The sequence below is a fragment of the Tachyglossus aculeatus genome, chromosome 5, assembly GCF_015852505.1.
Source record: "Tachyglossus aculeatus isolate mTacAcu1 chromosome 5, mTacAcu1.pri, whole genome shotgun sequence".
In the NCBI taxonomy this organism is placed as follows: Eukaryota; Metazoa; Chordata; class Mammalia; order Monotremata; family Tachyglossidae; genus Tachyglossus; species Tachyglossus aculeatus.
Genome location: NC_052070.1, coordinates 95245871 through 95261657, shown reverse-complemented (window position 1 = coordinate 95261657; position 15787 = coordinate 95245871). Strand labels below are relative to the sequence as shown.

The window sequence follows — 15787 nt, the reverse complement described above, 5'->3', positions numbered from 1 at the left end:
TTGACCACCCTTGCTCGGACCCCCTCAATCCCAATATTGCTCATGACATCATTATTCATTTTAAGAACAGTTTCTGTCCATTCTCTTTCTACTCCATTCATCAAAGCTTACTCTTGGACACCTTTAATTAGCTCACTTTTATCTGTCAGAGCCTTCTCTTCAGATGTTCTTTTGTTGTGATAGCCATTTAATGAGATTTACCTAAGTATTGATAAATTACACCTGAAACTTCCAGTGCTCTCCTTCCACATTCACAGGAGTTGTCAAGACAGATAAAGTATTTATCATTGGAATTAGCAGATTTTTCTAATTTAATGTTCTTCGTGGGCTCTGAGGCCTGGTTCCAAACAAATCCTGTGCTTGGCATTGAATTTAGACTTCCAAATCTACTCCAGTAACTGTGGCCCCTCAGCTTTGCTATATTTAGAGTGTGCTTTGGGACAGCTAGAAACCTCAAAATACCTGGGTTCTACAAGTATGGAAGTACCTGCTGGAGCTATATCATTTAGTAGTAGAGATTTCTGACAAGAGTCTCACATAGGGCATTCTATGTGATGGGCAGATACAATTAGATTTTTTTAAATGGTATTTTTTAAGCTCTTACAATGTGCCAGGCACTATACTAAGTGCTGGGATAGATACAAACTAATCAGGTTGGACACAATCCCTGTTACATGTAGGGCTCACAGTCTTAGTCCCCATTTTACAGATGAAGAAACTGAGGCACAGATCATTTAAGTTACTTGCCCGAGGTCACACAGCAGACAAGGAGTAGAGTTCCAATTAGAAGCCAGGTCTTTCTGATTCCCAGGCCCATGCTCTATCTGCTAGGTCATGCTGCTTCTCTGAACCAAATTCTAAACCAAATAGCTGAGATACGAGGATGGGGAAGCTTTTATCCTGTCAGTTCTTCCTTCACAACATCTTCAGAATTTGCCCTTTTCCATCCAAACTGCTACCGTGCTCATCCAAGCACTTGTTACATTCTGGCTCAATTACTATATCAGCCTCTGTTTTATTCTCTTAGGTATTTAGTACTATTCTCTGCACAGTGTAAGTCTTCAACAAATATTAATGACTAGTTTATACTAGGTTATATTGTTTTAACAGAGCAACAATATTGCGGTGCAGTTTCTTCAACTGTAACGGGTCTTGCACATGAAAAAAAATCCTTGCATGCACTTCCAATATGCTGTACCCCTTCATATTATTCTCATTAAACTCCGCCCCAGCAGGAGCACAGTTGGAAGGAATTAGGTAGAACAAATGATGCATACAGTTGGCATGTCATGATTATTATTATAATCAGTTCCTCTGCACAAGTTCTTGGTCCTGAAGTATCTGACCTCAGATTGATCCTTTGTTCTTGATGGGGTAGATGTCATCACTGTTCTTATAAGGGCTAGACAGGAAAATGGGCTACAGGAGTTTTATTAATGGATCTTGGATAGTCTCTCTCCTCTGGTCAGGTGTCATGTTTCCAGTCACCTTTAAGGTTGACCAGCCAGAGATAGTTCTAAGGCCCACAGCTTGTTTTACTAGAGGGGTAGGGTGTTTCTTGGGAATCTACCTCAGTGTACCCCCAAGATTGCCCTGTAGCTTGTAGCCTCCACCCCATGATGCTAAGATTCAGAATTCCCAGCAAGCATGGGAAGTATCCTTGTTGCAGCTAACCAATTCTGCATCTTAAGGGCTGAGGTTAGGAGAGTCGATAAATATGACTGATTGAATGGAAGAATGAATGAATGAGACAGGCTAAAGGACTGCACCCCCCTGTGACAGACAGTCTCCAATCTTGGATGTTCCACACAATGCATGTCATTTGCTAATAAACGAGTCTTCTGCATTTACTTAGGTAGCTCATACAACAGAATCTTAAATTAGATCCAGAAATAGCAACCTAACTCTGAACTGGTACTCATACTTATGGACCCCCAACTGTTCTGAAACCAACTGCTCTATTTTTCTTAGCTCTTCAGTGAGCAGGTGGTCCCTAGGGTCTCACGCTGGTAGTTTTTCCCTATCAACACTCCGTCTTCCTGACCAACACCAAAATGGAATAACTTCTCCCTCAGGTAGGCAAAGATTCCTTCTCGTGGCTTTGAAGTTCTGCTTTCCCATTTTCCTAGTTGCCGGCTCCTTGCCAAATTTCTCCCCTGTAATTGCCTGTGCCCAATCTTATTTTGGAAGATGAGTGACTGCCATCTTATGCCAAAATGCTTTCTGTCTGAGTGGGTCATGAGCAGTTTCTCCAATCTAAACACTTCAGGGTCTTTTCCTCTTTCTAGGCCAACCTAGCTTGGACCGTCATGCCAAGGCATCAAAGTAGGGTCAGGGAAAGAAGAGGAGGAGAGGTATTTAAATTCTAATAATAATAATAATGATAATAATAATAACAATAACGGTATTTATGGGCTTACTATATGTGAAGCACTGTTCTAAGCACTGGGGTAGATATAAGATAATACGGTTGGACACAGTCTCTGTCCCACATGGGACTCATAGTCTTCATCCCCATTTGACAGGTGGAGGAACTGAAGCCCAGAGAAGTGAAGTAACTTGCCAGTGGTCACAAAGCAGATGTGTTGGGGCCTGGATTAGAACCCAGGTCCTCCTGACCTCCAGGCCCATGCTCTACCCACAAGGCCATGAAGTTCTTTGACCTGGAAAGTGTGAACACAAAATTATAAAAACAGAAATGTTAGTATTTCCGTGGGCATATTCAGTCTTTGTATTGTACTCTTCCACAGTGCTCTGCATAAAGCAAGTTCACAATAAATGCCACTGACTAACTGATTACATGTACTAGCCAATACAGTGAACAGGAAGGCAAAGGGCTCACACATTTTTGGTGCCTGCAAGGGGAGAAAGCATGTTCAGTGTGATGATAAATTATGAACACAAAACACAATAAAAGTGTTCTTTTGGAAGTCTACTTTCTTTTATAAAGAGGAAAGGGGGCTCTAAAGAAAAAACTAAATTATTGATCAGCTGCCTTCAGGAGAATCCATTCAAGGAGCAGAAATCTCTATCTACAAGGAGAGCATTCAAAAATTCAAACTCATATTTAACTGGTCATGAATAATTACAATACTATTTCCCAAATACATTTTGGCTTTAGTGATGAAAGGCAAAGGCATGGTTGCAACATTAAGAAAATAATCCATTTTTGAATTTTACTATTTGAAAAAAATCATGTTTTTATCCAATGCAGTCTCCAGCATAACAAATCCAATGCCAGAGTACAATCTTCTTGATTTTTCAGGTGCTTTGAAAGCTTGAGCTGTCAATGAAATGCCAACTAGCAAACCAATGTTTGGCACAAGCCGTATATCCTACAGTAACAGAAATATCTGTCCTGTGGCTTTTGGCTCTCTCATTTTTATACTACAGGTTACTTTCTTTACCCCGCCTCACCTCCCCACATCCATTTTTCCATTGTTATAGCAGCAATATTCTTTTGAATTAGAGTATGGAACTGTTTGTGGATTGTGAGGCCAAAAAAAACACAGCATTATGTGTGTTTTCTTATGGGGAGAACATGCTAGCCTATGGTCTTGGGCAAGACACCACTTTGGCAGACAAAGTTGAAAAGCTAGTCTTTAGGAGAGGGCTTAAGAGGATTCATGGTTAATAAGTCCATTTGGAAATAGGGATATAAACGGAATTTTCCACAGCCAGTGGTTACCACCACCCTCTCCGATGAGAACATCTTTACTCAGTCCTCCATAAAGCAAGCAAAAAGTGCTATTGAACTATTCTGCTCTTCCTGTAACCTATTTTGTGTTCGGTTCCTAAAGTCAGAGGTCATCTGCTGAGACTTTCACTGCTTCCAAAAATATAAATTGAATTGTAGATATGTTCATTAAACACCTGGCTCATAACCAGGTGCAAAGAGGTAATTAAGTGTTGCCATTCAAGGAGAAATGAACAATGTTTTTGGATCTCTTGGGAAGTGATTTAGTCAGACTTTCCTTTCTTGCTTGATTCTACCAACTCACAAATTTATGAGTTGGGAGAATAGCTTACAATCTAGGGAGAGAAGCAGACGTTAATATGAATTTTAAAAATGGCATAATTTACACAAATCCAAGTGGGATTTGAAGGGAGTGGGAGAAGAAGAATTTTTTTTGAGAGACATCCACAATATACACAGAAAGCACTCAATAAGTACAATTGAATGAATCTACAATGGGAAATTAAAAGGAAATTTTAGATACATTAGAGTGTGTGCACCTAACCATGAGGGAGGGCAATCATCAAGCTTTCGATCCAAATATCCCTTTTTATCACCATTGGAGACAGTATATTGGATTGGTTTGGACCATTGCTTGTCCTAGAATAGCATTTCTTTGCCCAACCCTTCTTTATGAACCAACGTAGCTCAACTGTATAGGTCATAAATCACCACTCAAAGTGGTATTACCTTAGAATCCTCTCTTAATGTAAATATCAGTAATATTAATGACCTGTCAATTTTGGGTTCAAGGGTCACCTCTGAAATGATAGCAGAATGAAATCAATCAATCATATTTATTGAGTGCTTATTGTGTGCAGAGTGCTGTACTGAGCACTAGAGAGAGTACACTATAATGATGACATTTACTACCCGTTGTTGGGTAGGGACCGTCTCTATATGTTGCCAACTTGTACTTCCCAAATGCTTAGTACAGTGCTCTGCACACAGTAAGTGCTCAATAAATATGATTGAATGAATGAATTTACTGTGTGAGGAGTACTGTTCTAAGCGCTTGGGAGAATACAATGTAAGGGAATTAGTAGGCACATTCCCTGGCCATAATGAGCTTATAGTCTAGAGGGGGAGACAGACATTAATAGCAGAGTTGGTGAACGTGTACCCTGCCCACAACAAGCTTATAGTCTATGGGGGGGTGATAGAAATCAATGTATATGATGGATATGTACATAACTGCCGTAGGCATGGGAGAGGGTTGAATAAAGGATGCAAGTTCAAGTTTAAGGGTGATGCAGAAGGGAGTGTGAGATGGAGAAATGAAGACCTAGATGGGGAAGGCCTCTTGGAGGAGATGCATCTGAAATAAGGCTTTGAGTGTGGGGAAAGTGATTGTCTGTGGAATATGAAGAGGGAGGGCATTCCAGGCCAAAGGCTGGACATGGGTGAGAGGTTGGCAGTTAATTAGACATGACTAAGATACAAGATCGAAATAAGAAGGCACAGCCAACTTGACATGCAACTGAAGCAATTGAGAAGAGGATGGCAGGCAAATAAGGATGGGTGTTCTTAGTGCCTAATAGATCTTTGGTCTATGTAGAACTAAAGGGGTACAGATTGAATTAAACTGAATCAACAAACATGAACCAAGTGCAGCCTCAAACAAACACTCCCTTCACACAATGTAGAGGAAATATAGTCTTTCTGTTGGTGTTTCTTGAGTATTCAATGTTTCTCTTTCTCTCATTGTCAATTTCCTGTTCATGTCCCATTGAAACCAGATGGATCATTTCAAGGTTTTATTTATTTTTTCTCCCACACATAGGAAATGTAAAGAACTCAAAGGGAGAAAGTTTCAATGACAGCAACATCATACATTTCCGTTAAAGTCAATGAGTCACAAGAGTGTTGAGGTCCTGAAGACAGTGAATATTGGGTCAGTTGAACTCCCCATCTAAAAATGAGATTGCTGTAGTTAAATTGTGAAGAGAGACCTTTATAAACTGGAAAAAAATGGTAATCAAAGTCTACTTTAACCTTTTCCTTTGTTTTTGTAAAATTTTCACTGACATACTACACTTCACATACCTGCCAAACTAATTGTGTCCGAATGAGCATTAGCAAGGGCTGTTTACTATTAAATGCTTAAAGGGATAACGTCAACTGATTTTAGACTTTAAACTAGAAGAATAACTTTTCTTCATTTAAAGATAGTATTCTTATTAGAAATAATAAAATAATAATGGTAGTTCCTTCATTTAGTCAATCATATTCACTGAGCGCTTCCTGTGTGCAGAATACTGTATTTAGCACTTGGGAGAGTACAGTACAACAATAAACAGACAAATTCCCATCGAAAACATGGAGAAAAACATAATTATGTACTTTGGATTGGAATTGCACAGCAGCTGGTTTTGAAGTCGGCTATATCCATTACAGTTCTACAAGCCCTGAGATACAAACATTTTGTACCCTAGGAGAATTCTAATAGCGCATTCTGAATGACTAGATTTTTGCCAAGAAATACAAGTAAAATTGACCAGTCAGTTATCACTGTTCACATGGAGGGAAATTTCTTGCCCTCCTAACCAAAAACTGTATTAGCACAAGAGCTTGACTAAGGGCAAGAGTCTGATGTTGACATTAATAGTGCCCTGTTCGCTAAAAGCCAATCAGAACAACATTACTGAAATCAATTGATTTGATAATTGGGGTTAGTTCAGATTGCTTTTTGTACTTGACCTCAGCTGAGTAGGGAATTAGAATCTTGGCTAGTTGGCTGCCATTTTGAGTTTTGCTAAATTACTCTCCTGTCCTGGAAGGTAAAAGTCAGAAGTCTGATTCTGCTTAAACTTTATTTTCCCGGCCACAAGGTTATTAACACCTCTCAGAGTCACACCTGGAGAGTTTCCAGTACTCTACTAGTCTCAACTAGAGGAGGGAGAGTCAAGCAGGGGCATATCCATTCCATTCCTAGCTCAGGCAGTGGCTAATGAGTGGAAGACAATCTGCTACAAGTCAAAACTCACCTATGTTGGACAACAGCGGCATGGGAGAGGGTCGAGGGTGGAGATTCAGGTTTATTGCATGGAAGGAGGCAATGGTAAACCACTTCCGTATTTTTACCAAGAAAACCCTATGGATACACTACCTGAACGATTGCAGTTGGAGGTGAGGCGTTCTGGGAGAGGTGTGTCCTTGGTATCACTATGGGTCAGACACAACTCAACAGCATAAGACAACAACAACAAAGTTATTAAGTTTTAGTCTGGCACTTGCAAACTCTTTTTTCAGTAACCTTTTAAAGCAAATTTTCCCCGAGTTGGGGTCCAATGACTTTAGTCACCAGTTGAAGTGTAAAATAACCATGTATACCCTCCACTCACCGTCTTTCAGTGTCAGTATTAGTATCAACTGATACATAGATTAATAAAATAGTCACAAGTGAATAAAAAGCCCCACTTTTCCTCTCTTCTCCTCCCTTTCCCATCGCCCTAACTCCCTTTGCTCTATCCTCCTCCCTGCCCCATAGCACTTGTGTATATGTGTGCATATTTATAGTTCTATTCATTTATATTAATGATGTGCATATATCTATAATTCTATTTATTTATATTGGTTCTATTGATGCCTGTTTACTTGTTTTGATGCCTGTCTCCCCCCTTCTTGACTGTGAGCCCATTGTGGGGAGGGATTATCTCTATTTAAGGCTGAATTGTACTTTCCAGCACTTAGTACAGTGCTCTGCAAACAGTAAGTGCTCAATAAATACGATTGAATGAATGAAGAAACATAAATACATCAGTACTGAGGTAGCTGTTGGGATGAAATGTAGGGGACAATGAGGGGTTTAATCACCTGGGAAGCTCCTAGAGAAGTTTAAAAAAAATGGGAAGGAGGATGTTTAGGTTAAGCTGATAGAAGTTGATGTAATTTTTCTGAGATTCACTTTTTTATCTAAAATGGGCATAACGAGAACCAACTATTTGAGAGATCTTGCTGTGAGGATTCAGTTAAAATGCTTAAAGAGAAAGAACCTTGCAGAGATACAGTGGCAGAATAGCATTCAACAGTGATTTTAAGAAATAATTGCATGGGAGTACAACTCTCTCTTGCTTCTAACAGTAACTGGCACATGACTCATTAGTGCAGGCAACTACTGTTCATTGGACAGGCCATGTGAGAACCTAGGATTTTTAAAATGACTTGCTGGAGAGTCAAATGATTGGCAGGGTGAGATAAAGGAATTGCCGAATTCTGTCTGACACATTATCCCTTGGTCTATTCAGCATTACCTCTGGAATTGGGCAAATTGAATCATTTTCAGATTGTAGAAAAAGCTATTAGGGCACTTCTGGAGTATCTCTCTATCAAAAAAAAAAACCCCGTTGTTCATTGTTCAGAACTTTTACATTATTTGTCTGGCATGGTTTTAGGCATTTGAAGGAACAGTCCTAAATGAGGTTAAAAGCACAAAAACAAAAATGGCAACAAAGGTGTGATCCTGTGTGTGATGTACTGTGATCCTGATTGACAGCAAAAGGAAGATCTCTGAGTAGGTGGACTATGTATCCCAGTTTGAGCTACGACTATTCAAGATTATTGCAGCCTGTCCCTGGAAATTTCAGAAAAAAATGGCAAATACACCTGAACTGGGAGTGTCTTAGTCCAAACTATTTCACAATGATCCCAATTTATATTTTGATCCAGGTAGAAATAAAAGGGGGAAGATTAAATTGAATCAAATCAACATAAATGAGCTAAATGTGGGTCAGACAAACAGATACTCCCTTAACCCAATGCAAAGAAATAGAGTCTTTTTGTTAGTTATTTTTCTTAATTCGCTAAGGGTAGCAGTGGGTGCTTTCTACTCTTATTGTATGCTCACAGATTCCTAGGAGATATGCTGTATCTTCTCTAACCCTATTTATTAAGATAAATCCAGGTGATAATGATGATGATATATGACTTAAAGATACAAGGATTCTACAGTTCCAGGCTAAACTCTTCCTTTCAAATTAACTTTTTGAAGACAGAGGAGTATCTTTCTTGATCTTTATTTCAGTTGTTTTCTATATAATTGCCTGAAACTGGAGCAATGTAGACACTTTTCTTGGAAGTTTCATTTTTGGAAGGGTTAAGATTCATAAACAAAGTTGATACAAGAAACGTTTGATTTATTTCCTGGTTAGCCAACTATTCATTTTCCCTTTTTCTTTTTCCAACATCAATTTTTGTTAGTACTAACAATCAGAAGATCATTTAAGCCACAGCCACTTTTCATCTGAAAGATTTCAAAGGGTTCATTTTATTTTACTAATTTAATATTGTGATATTAAACTTGATATTAATGTTCCTTCATGTATAAAACTTGAAGCAGAATCTGGAGTCTTGATTCCATTTTTGTGAATCCCTTCTCACTGGACTCTGGACTCTTTATTCTGCCCTTCAATTGGTACTCCCAGCTGTGGCATGTATCAACTTCTTGAAGCATACTCAGTTCATGGCTCTGAGTCTTCAAAAAACAAAAAAGCAAAAAATACCCTTCAAAATCCCCTCCTATGCCCCTTTTTTCACTTTATTCTCATAGTGTGGGATTCCATATCTCCCTTTCAAATCAGTCAAACCACAGTTTTCACCATCTTTGAAGCTCTCTTAAGATCATACCTCATCCGGAAAGCCTTACCTAATTAATTTCCAACACCTAATAGGCATCCTTAGCATTTATGCTTTTTTGTTCCCTTTTTTGAAGATCTACATTCAATTATTCTAATGGTTCATCCTAATACTTACACTGCTACATATCATTCTCATTCTACTACTTGCTCCCAGAATTTGTAAATAATTTTTCTCTGTCTCCGCTATTAGACTGTAAACTCTTTAAGGACAGGCAATGCTGTACTCTCAAATACTTTGGGCTGTGCATCACATTCACTTTTGCTCAAAAAATACCATTGATAAATTGACAGAGACTGAATTCAAGTGTTCCTTTACCTGTCACTGGGGAAGGGGAGTAACTTCCTTTTTAGGACTTGGTACTAAATGATAAAATCATGATTCAAGAAATCTGTAAGGTGAATTTAGGCTAGGAAAACATTATTCTAAAAATAGGACTTAGATCAGCAGGACAGAAGTTCTCATCTTCCTTCCTGGGGTATACAGTAGGCAATTCTGACAACAAAAGTGTCAGGTAATCTGTTTTATATCTTGCAATTCCAATATGCTCTCTGGAGGTTCTGGATCTCTCATTCATTTCTTATGAAAGAAATTTCACCACCTATTGAATCACAAAACCATCAGAATTGGTCTTCAAAGTCTCAACAGAGGACTCCATTGTTGAATCTCATTTGGTGGTTGAAATCACAGATGGAAAAGGAAGATTCTGTACAGTCTCAGTACTCTTGGAAATGCAGATAAACATTTTTATTCTATAACCATCTCAGGAAGGTGGTGGCAGAGGGACAAGAAAACAGATAAAGGTTAGTTGTTTTAGGTCTCTCCTCCCAATAAGAGAGGGAAGTCAGCCTGATTCCTAGGTGAAATGTGGTTCTGTGTCCCAACAGACTTACTGGAGAGCAGAGGGGTCCAGTGTATTTTGGCCCAATGTAATCCCCATTTCTAATTGAGGTTATTTGCAAGTCCACTTATCTGACATGTGCATACAGCAAAAAATAAAGCTTTGGGAAACCAGTATGTTGAAACAAAATCTTTGTTTTAAAATCCTTTTTTTATCTCTCCCCTGCTTAAACTCTGGGTGCTGACGGCCCAAAGGAAGCTTTGACAATGCTATCCATTGCTCCAGAAGCTCATAACAGTTACAGTTGTTCAAATTTCTTCCCATCCCCAATCTACTCTGTTATGGAAGGTGGAGAAGCCACCCTAAGGAGTGACCCATTCAGCTATTATATTAACATGTCAGCCTGTACCCAGAATTCATTATATTCACACTGGAGCCCCCCAGAATGGGATTTGTTCCTGTCTATTTGTGAGGACAACAACTGCATTAAACAGACATTTAACCATTGCCACATGGATTCAATTATTTTAAAGGAGAGGAGTTTGTAGAATTCATAGTTTGGAGATTTGAAGATTGTGAAGTTGAACATGTATTGATTGTATTAATGTAATGGTATGCTAATGAATGATAAGCTGGACTGTAATCAAGGAGTTTTAGGGGATAAAATGTAATAAGTGTAAGTACAGTATGGATCACCTCCTAATATGGAAGAAACAACAGGAATTTAACTTCTCCCTTGGTTGCCTTCAATATCATTTATAAAATAGAATTATCAATGTCCTCTTCTCCTGCACCTTTATATTTTAGTCAGTTTCACTAGTTAGATCCATTTTTTAAAAAATCAACTGCATAAAATCTTATTTCCCTGAAGTTGTCATTCTGGATATAGAAACAAGCTTAGCGTTCTTTACTTCCGTGTCCTGGGAAGTCAGGAATAGAGAAGAAGACAGCAACAATCTTTAACTCTGAATTTCCTTTTTGAGAGATAGGAATATGGGGATAATTCCTGTCCTTCCAGTTTGAAGGTAGAGTAGTGGATGTTGAGGTTTTTATCTGAGTAAGTAGGTGTGGGCTGATAAGATCAAAGTGCAGCCGACAATCCCTTCTACATTTTGTGCATGCAAAGATTTTGCCTTGTTGCACTGTTGCATTTATTTTTCCCAATACATGGGGCCATTTTAGTTTCTCCTTTTAATATAGCAATTTTTTAAGAAGCCTTTTCTCCAAGAACTCACCCAATTGATACATGATAAGAATGCCAACCTCATCTATGCTTTTCTGGTGCTTTCCACTTGCTGTGCCACTTGGTGCTTTACTGCTTTGTATCTTTAATGTAGCATGGCCTAGTGTAAAAACCATGGGCCTAGTAGTCAGAGGACCTGTATTCTAATCCAATCCTCCACAATAGAGCTTAGAACAAATGCTTGACACTTAGTAAATGCTAAACAAATGCAACAACAATAATAATAATGCATTTAAACCTATTTCTAGTTCATGTATTTTAAATCATCATATAGGAATTATCTGACTGCTGCTGCAGCGTGGCTCAGTGGAAAGAGCACGGACTTGAGAGTCAGAGGTCATGGGCTCGAATCCCAGCTCTGCCACTTGTCAGCTGTGTGACCTTGGGCAAGCCACTTAACTTCTCTGTGCCTCAGTTACCTCATCTGTAAAATGGGGACTAAGACTGTGAGCCCCACGTGGGACAACCTGATCACCTTGTATCCCCCCCAGCGCTTAGAACAGTGCTTCACAATAGTATGCACTTAACAAATGCCATCATTATTATTCATCTCCTCTATGCACCAAGCAAAGGTGTCATGCATGCAGTGAGCACTGCTGTTTATATACTTACTGTTTTTGAGCCTGCCTTTCCATTTGAAATCATACTACCTCACAGAGACCTCTGCTCTCTCGACCCCATCCATCTTTCTGAGCGCCTCACACCCCACCTTGCCTCTCTTTCCTCTCTACCCAATCTTGATGATCAGATTACTGCTCTCAACTCTACCATCTCTACTCAGCTCGACTCCTTCGTTCCCCTTTCCCTTCACCGCTCCTGTACTACTAACCCACAGCCCTGGATCACTTGCACTGTCTGCCTCCTTTGCGCTTATGCTCAAGCTGCTGAACGCTGCTGGCGAAAGTGTAAACACCAAGCCAACCTCGTTCACTTCAAGTTTATCCTTTCCTGCCTTAACTCTACCCTCTCCTCTGCCAGACAAAACTATTTCTCCTCCCTTATTGACACCCATGCCCATCATCCCCAACAGCTCTTCTGTACATTTAACTCCCTTCTCGGGCCCCCTCTTCCTCCCCCTCCTCTTTCCCTCACCCCCAACGATCTGGCCTCCTGCTTCATTACTACAATTAACTCCATCAGGTCTGAGCTCCCCAAAGTCACTCCTCTCCCTTCTCCAACCCCCCAGCTCCAAACCTTCTCTGCTACTCTCCCATCCTTCCCAGCAGTATCCTCAATGAGATCTCCTCCCTCCTCTCAAGTGCTACTCCGGCCACCTGTGCTTCTGACCCCATTCCCTCTCATCTTATGAAATCTCTCGCTCCATCCCTCCTCCCCTCCTTAACTTCCATCTTCAACTGCTCACTCTCCACTGGTTCCTTCCCCTATGCCTTCAAACATGCCCATGTCTCCCCCATCCTAAAAAAAACCTCTCTTGACCCCACTTCACCTTCTAGTTGTCGCCCCATCTCCCTCCTACCATTCCTTTCCAAACTCCCTGAACAAGTCATCTACACCCGCTGCCTCGAATTCCTCAATGCCAACTCTCTCCTTGACCCCCTCCAATCTGGCTTCTGTCCCCTATATTCCACCAAAACCGCCCTCTCAAAGGTCACCAATGACCTCCTGCTTGCCAAATCCAGTGGCTCCTACTCTATCCTAATCCTCCTCGACCTCTCAGCTGCCTTCGACACTGTGGACCAACCCCTTCTCCTCAACATGATATCCAACCCAGCTTCACAGACTCTGTCCGCTCCTGGTTCTCCTCTTATCTCTCCTTCCATTCATTCTCAGTCTCTTTTGTGGGCTCCTCCTCCCCCTCCCATCCCCTTACTATAGGGCTTCCTCAGGGTCAGTTCTTGGTCCCCTTTTGTTCTAAATCTACACTCACTCCCTTGGTGAACTCATTTGCTCCCATCAATCAAACAATCAATCAATCATATTTATTGAGTGCTTACTGTGTGCAGAGCACTGTACTAAGCACTTGGGAAGTACAAGTTGGCAACATATAGAGACAGTCCCTACCCAACAGTGGGCTCACAGTCTAAAAGGGGGAGATAGAGAACAAAACCAAACATACTAACAAAGTAAAATAAATAGAATAGATATGTACAAGTAAAATAAATAAATAAATAGAGTAATAAATATGTACAAACATATATACATATATAAAGGTGCTGTGGGGAAGGGAAGGAGGTAAGATGAGGGGGATGGAGAGGGGGATGACGGGGAGAGGAAGGAAGGGGCTCAGTCTTGGAAGGCCTCCTGGAGGAGGTGAGCTCTCAGCAGGGCCTTGAAGGGAGGAAGAGAGCTAGCTTGGCAGATGGGCAGAGGGAGGGCATTCCAGGCCTGGGGGATGACGTGGGCCGGGGGTCAATGGCGGGACAGCCGAGAATGAGGCACAGTGAGGAGATTAGCGGCAGAGGAGCAGAGGGTGCGGGGTGGGCTGTAGAAGGAGAGAAGGGAGGTGAGGTAGGAGGAGGCGAGGTGATGGAGAGCCTTGAAGGCGAGGGTGAGGAGTTTCTGCCCGATGCACAGATTGATTGGTAGGCACTGGAGATTTTTGAGGAGGGGAGTAACATGCCCAGAGCGTTTCTGGACAAAGACAATCTGGGCAGCAGCATGAATTATGGATTGAAGTGGGGAGAGACATGAGGATGGGAGATCAGAGAGAAGGCTGATACAGTAGTCCAGACGGGATAGGATGAGAGCTTGAACGAGCAGGGTAGCGGTTTGGATGGAGAGGAAAGGGTGGCTTCAACTATCATCTCTATGCTGATGACACCCAAATCTACATCTCTTCCCCGGCTCTTTCCCTCCCTTCAGGCTCGTGTCTCCTCCTGCCTTCAAGACATCTCCATCTGGATGTCTGCCCACCATCTAAAACTCAATATGTCCAAGACTGAACTCCTTATCTTCCCTCCCAAACCCTTCCCTCTCCCTGACTTTCCCATCACTGTTGATGGCACTATCATCCGTCCCGTCTCACAAGCCTGCAACCTTGGTGTCATCCTCGACTTCGCTCTCTCATTCCCCCCCGCCATCCAATCCGTCACCAAAAACTGCCGCTCTCACCTCTGCAACATCACCAAGATCCTCCCTTTCCTCTCCATCCAAACCACTACCCTGCTAGTTCAATCTCTCATCCTATCCCAACTGGATTACTGCATCAGCCTCCTCTCTAATCTCCCATCCTCCTGTCTCTCCTCACTTCAATCTATACTTCATGCTACTGCCCAGATCACTTTTGTGCAGAAGCGTTCCTGGCAAGTTACTCCCCTCCTCAAAAATCTCTAGTGGCTACCAATCAACCTACGCATCAGACAAAAACTCCTCACTCTCGGCTTCAAGGCTCTCCATCACCTCACCCCCTTCTACCTCACCTCCCTTCTTTCCTTCTACAGCCCAGCCCGCACCCTCTGCTCCTCTGTCGCTAACCTCCTCACTGTGCCTCATTCTCGCCTGTCCCACCATCGACCCCCGGCCCATGTCCTCCCTCTGGCCTGGAATGCCCTCCCTCTGCACATCTGCCAAACTAGCTCTCTTCCTCCCTTCAAAGTCCTACTTAGAGCTCACCTCCTTCAGGAGTCCTTCCCAGACTGAACCCCCTCTTCCATCTCCCCCTCCTCCCCCTCCCCATCCCTCCCACCCTACCTCCTTCCCCTCCCCACAGCACCTGCATATATGTTTGTGCAGATTTATTACTCTATTTATTTTACTTGTACATATTTACTATTCTATTTATTTTATTTTGTTAATATGTTTTGTTCTGTTGTCTGTCTCCCCCTTCTAGACTGTGAGCTTGCTGTTGGGTAGGGACCATCTCTATATGTAGCCAACTTGTACTTCCCAAGTGCTTGGTACAGTGCTCTGCACACAGTAAGTTCTCAATAAATATGATTGATTGAATGAATGAATGGAATGTGGATGTACATATAGTTGCCTTTGTATTAGAAAATGCTACTGATGGGGAAATTTATCCACACATCCGGTACATAGAGAGAATGTGGACTGCCTAATCTATGTCTGATTGGATTACAGTCATCTCAGGTGCTCCTATCTGATCTTCCTTCACTCAGCTGAAGAGTTTAATTTACAACATGGTTATGAGACACTTTTTCTCATTAGTTACTCCTGACATGAGCCACTTTTTGATTGTTCCTTGCCAATAGGATCTGAAACTTTATTAAAACTTTATTAGAGGCAGAAAGCTCCATTGTCCCTGGAGGTGTTCGAAGTTTGGGCTGCTGCTTCTCCTTGCCCATCACCACCCTGGCTCCTTGGGGTACAGAGCTGTGGTGGGAGACAGGGAAGAGGTTGGCAGAGGGGGGAGGAA

General features: G+C 41.5%; 1 non-coding gene across 1 annotated transcript; it reads left to right on the top strand.

Annotated features, from left to right (window-relative positions):
* The first annotated feature begins 6575 nt into the window (after positions 1–6575).
* Positions 6576–6713, top strand: LOC119929301. Its single transcript, XR_005451433.1, has one exon. It is a non-coding gene; the product is annotated as a small nucleolar RNA SNORA7 (small nucleolar RNA).
* The last annotated feature ends 9074 nt before the right edge of the window (positions 6714–15787 follow it).